Genomic DNA, 5,380 nt, shown 5'->3' on the forward strand with positions numbered 1-5,380 from the left:
AACCTGTATTTCCTTTTTGCTGCCTGTGAAGATATGTAGAGGGCAATTTGAGTCTGAAAAACTGGGACTTGTGGCATGACACTGACATGATAATGACAAAAATATGATGTTACTCAATACTCTTTCCCAGTGGACTCACAATTTAAAGGGATCCTGTCACAGTGAAAATGCAGACCATTCTGCAGGGATCATTTAATAGAGCAGAACAGACTGATATACAGTTTTGTGTGAAAAGTTTTAGGATAAACATAAATAAATGTCAAGTTAAAGGGGTACTTTAGCAATTGACAGCTTATTCCCAATACTATTGCCTATCCAAAGGGGGACTGGGTTAGGTGGGGCTAGGGGTCTGACCGTTGGGGCCCCCGTGATCTCCAGAACCAATGTCATGTCGATAGGGGATAAGTTGTCAAACACCGGAGTACCCCCTTTAAAGGGGTTGTCTAAGTATTGGATATATTTTAATATGCTGCTGGGGCCACATTTAAATATAAAAATAAATTATACTTTCCTGGCCCACTCCCCCACTGCTGCTGGTTTCCCGACCACACAAACGCAGTCTCCGCTGTAGTTCTCTTCTTCAAAATTTCCGCTGATGGGCTGAGTAGAGAAATGCCTGCTCAGCATAGGCAGCAAAGATCCCATTTCAGGGAAGTGGGATGGGTAAATATACATCTTTATTCTCTATGCAGCCCCAGCATAAAATATTTGGAAGGCAGAATCAGATTATCCTGGTTGGATTAGACCAACCTGGCACAGACTGTCAATGTCTAGACTAGGTCAACTTCATTTTGATCTGCATTAATGTAAGGTATGTGCACCAGTTCAGCACCAGACTTGTTTGTTACCCAGCCAGAGAGAAAACTGCAGGCTGCAACAACAACTAAGAAGCCACCCATAATACATAGCTCCTCTGTAAGCTGCAGCTTATCATCAGCTGTTCTAGTTACTGACCGCTGCTGCCAGAAAAACGGCCACCCCAATATCCGGTACCTTAGTCAGCAGAAGTCATCATCTGTCAGTTTTGTGGTGGCTGCTCTACGGTCTTCTACTGTTACTGTGTGCCACCATGGCCGCCTAGGAATGTGGTTGAGTGGATCATAAATGTATAAAATTAGTAGAGGTATCAGTGCCCTGAGTTAATAGTGGGCCTCTTTGCAGTCCCCTGCCCTGAATGCACCCAGGACTTATGTCCTTCCAACCACCTGTGCCCCTGCCCAGTTATACAACTATCTGGTGAGCAGTTGTTTGTACAGATGGGACAGACAGCAGGGACTGTTGTGCTACTGTCTGGGACAGGGTGCCATGAGCCAAATTGTAAGGGGTAGGATGACATTGGATTAGGTGCAACTCAATTTGTGCATATGCCCAGTGGACACTGATCACCGCAAATTGACACTGAAAGAGGAGACCTAGCTGCCAGTATTGTCCTTAATATGAATACAGACCACTGGAATGATGTGATTACATTGGTCTGTATCAGTATTTAGAAGTCAAGATGCAAGACAGGGCAGGGGCATCATGTAGAATGCCACTCTTGACCCTGCTGTCAGTTTTCCTTTAAGGTTTCAAAGATCACCTGCACTAACCTGAGTATACAGGTAGATAGTGTGGGTGACCTTGTTTCTAACACTTCTTACTGGGTGAAAATTGTTACAGCCGTTCATTATATATCTATCTTCTTGCTAGTATGTTATTGCCGTCTTAACTGCACTGGACGGGCTACTGCTGTAAATGTAATGCTTTCTCCTGCCTGCTCCTGTGATAGCACTGCCCCCTTTGGCAAATAGCTCTGCCCCTCTATAAATATTATTCAGTGTAGGGGGTGGCGTTATCGGAGGGAGGGGGCAGGGAAAATACCATATAAGCAACAAGATAACTATCTCCTGAACGGCTGCACTAATTTTCACCCAGTAAACCATTATGAATAGTTACCCACACTATTTACTTGTATATTCAGGTAAGTGTGGGTGACCATACTGTCAATTAAATGTGTGTGCTGGCATTGGGACTGAAAGAATAATTACACATTGATCAGTCATTCTGGGCTTTAATTTATGAAATCTGGACATCATGCCACTGAGGAGACCTTTTAAAGGGGCACTCAGGTGGAAAACAAATGTTTTCAAATCAACTGGTGCCATAAAATTATACAGATTTGCAAATTACTTCTATATAAAAATATTAATCCTTCCAGTACTTATCAGCTGTTGTATGCACCAGTGCAAATTGTATAGTTCTTTCCAGTCTGACCACAGTGCTTTCTGCTGACACCTCTGTCTGTGTCAGGATCTGTCCGGGGGATAAGAAAATTCCCACAGCACATAAGTGGCAGCAAAGAGCACTGTGGTCAGACAGGAAATAACTACACAACTTCCTCTGGAGCATAAAGCAGCTGATAAGTACTGGAAGGACTAAGATTTTTAAATTGAAGTAATTTACAAATCTGTTTACCTTTCTGGCACCAGTTGATTTGAAGAAAAAAAAAAAAAAAATCCCCACTGGAGTACCCCTTTAAGGCCATGTTCATACGGCCAAAAATGTGTGAAATGTCTGCCTGGAAAATATGGACGGACATTCTGTACATTTGCTTGATTTTATGGCTATAGAACCGCTCTGAAATACGCCGTCTTCTTAGATGGCAATGCATTTCCGAGCAGAGTTCACAGAAACATTTAACCAGTTCAATGTTTCTGGAGATGCTGAAATCGGGAAATGTTTCTGCTGCAGAAATTCCGCCTTGTGCACAATGTAGCACAATCCCATTGAAATCGGAAATTCTTCCGTGTGAACATAGCCTAAGAAGGAAATAAATAGAAAATAAACAGAGGAACACTATATTGCAAATGGGTGCAGAATTCAGTGCTTCCTTAGTGCCTGTTTACCATTTATTGCCTTTTTAGGCCCTTTTCACACCACGTTAATGATCATGTTGAAAACTCCCCACTGTTCAAACTTTCATCATGAGCCTCTGTCACAGATTCTGGGGGAGATTTATCAAAACATGTGTAAAGGAAGAATGGTGCAGATGCCCATAGCAACCAGTCAGGTTCTTTTATTTTTATAAAGGTCTCAGAAAAATAAAAGCAATCTGATAGGTTGCTATGGGCAACTGCCCCATTCTTCCGCTACACAAGTTTTGATAAATATCCGCCTCTGTCTGTTTTTCAAGCTGAAGAACTGCAACTTTACAGCCCAAAACAGGCACAAAAAGTGTGTGTGTGTCTGTGTGTGTGTGTGTGTGTAAACATAGCCTCACAACAACAACAAAAAAATGGAATGGTGACACCAGAGGGCAGTTTTGCACAAGTCACAATGTGGCCTTATGCCATTTCTACCCGTACCTTACTTTGTATCAGATATCAGAGGAGAAAGAAGAGGCCAGATGAATGCTATATGAGCTTTTCTATATAGTTACATTATTGATCTTACCAGGCTTTGTTAATATTTTGCTATTGGTATATATTGACGATCATCTGTGCTTTCCTATACAGATTAAAATAAACAAATAAAACATATGAGAGGACACACTATCCAGATGGAGACGAAATTTAGCCTCCATTGGCCGGAGCTTTTCTGTTGCATACTCTGAATAGGTTCATATAACTAGCAACACCAAACTTCACAAGCTGGGGGAAGCCAGTCTAAGTCTTTGCAAACACACCACAGTATGTATCTACTATGTTTTTGATGTACTGTAGTTTCACGATTATTGCTTTAAAACACTAATTTCTGCCTTCTCTGCATAGAATTCTTTTGGAGTAATCACATGGTAATGAGAAAACCACAAAGAACTACATAAAGATTCTGACCAGCCAGCTCTTCTTTTGAACAAAATGAAATGTTCCTTTGTTCCTGTACTCAGATTCAGTTCCACGTTTTAAGTGAGAAAATATTAATACAGACCTTGCATTTGATCATGTGAAAAAGCCCCATTACTTAACTATTCACTTGCCATGGGACTGCATTAGGGCTATATTCATTGGGTGGTTATTGTCCAAATAGGCAGATATTTCCTTTTGTTATAAGGCCAGCAAACAGCCAATAAAGAGCAAATGCTTCTTCAACTGCTGATCACATAAATCTAACCTGCTAAAAAAAACATTACTCATCAGCTGCACATCTCCCTGTGACATAGGCCACGAAGAGAAGAGACAACATATGCAGGGAAAACAGGACTTGAGCCGGGGCATGTGACCACGAAGAACAACAGAGCCCAAAATCCAAAAAGGAGTTGGTGCTTTGTTATAAGAAGATGCAACACACTAAAAAGTGTTTTAAGCCCGGACTGGGCTCTTTGTCAGGCATAAATAAATTAAGAACAGAGCGGTGTATATATTTATATATAGGAAATTGGTTTTTACCTGAATTTCCTGGAGTCCGTAGGTGGCACATAATGGGTTAAAGGATTCTCCTGACCCGGAAATAGAACATATACACCAGTACAACACAGGCAGAATGCAAGTTCATTCATCAATTAATTCAATAGTCCCCAGCTGCCCCGTAGGGCATAAATCCCCCCAGAAACAGACCACACATGTATAGTATGCAGCAGTAAGATTTATTTTGGGAGGGTAAAGTTGTGCCACCTACGGACTCCAGGAAATGGAAATTTCAGGTAAGAACAAATTTCCCACTTCCTGGTCGTCCTACGGTGGCACACAATGGGATTTGCAAAGCAATACAAAATAGAAAAAAGGGTAGGATTACTGACCACCAGCTCCTTGAAATACACTCACGCCAAAGACCGATCCCTCAGAGGCAGAGATATCCAAGCGATAGTGCCTAATGAAAGTAGTAGGAGAGACCCAGGTCGCAGCTCAGCATATCTGGTCCATCGGCACATGGTATTTTTCTGCCCAGGAGGCCGCTGTTGAGCATGTAGAGTGACCTCTGAAAGAAAGGGGAGAGGTAGATCCCTCTAGCTCATAACAGTGCCTGATGGTATCCCTGATCCATCTCGCCAGAAAAGCTTTACTTGCTTTCCTCCCTTATCTTACACTTGGAACAGAATAAAGAAACCTTCTGAGATTCTGAAGGTGGCTCTTCTTTCCAAATAAGTAAGCACCGCTCTTCTGACGTCTAGTAGATGAAGGCTTTCTCCCTGTTCATCCGTGAGCACTGGCAACACCAGCTCCTGGTTTAAATTCTGCACAGAAGGTACCCTCGGAAAGGAAACCTGGATTGTCCTAAAGATGACAGCATTAGGCAATAACCTGAGATAAGGTTATCTGCAGGACAATGCTTGCAATTCACTAATACGCCTAGCAGACGTCATAGCCACCAATAAAAGAGTTTTTAAAGAAAGCCATTTCAAAGATGCCGTTTCCAGAGGCTCAATGGGTTCTTCGCACAGCTTCTTCAATACCAATGGAAGGTC

The sequence above is a fragment of the Hyla sarda genome, chromosome 1, assembly GCF_029499605.1.
Source record: "Hyla sarda isolate aHylSar1 chromosome 1, aHylSar1.hap1, whole genome shotgun sequence".
NCBI lineage: Eukaryota > Metazoa > Chordata > Amphibia > Anura > Hylidae > Hyla > Hyla sarda.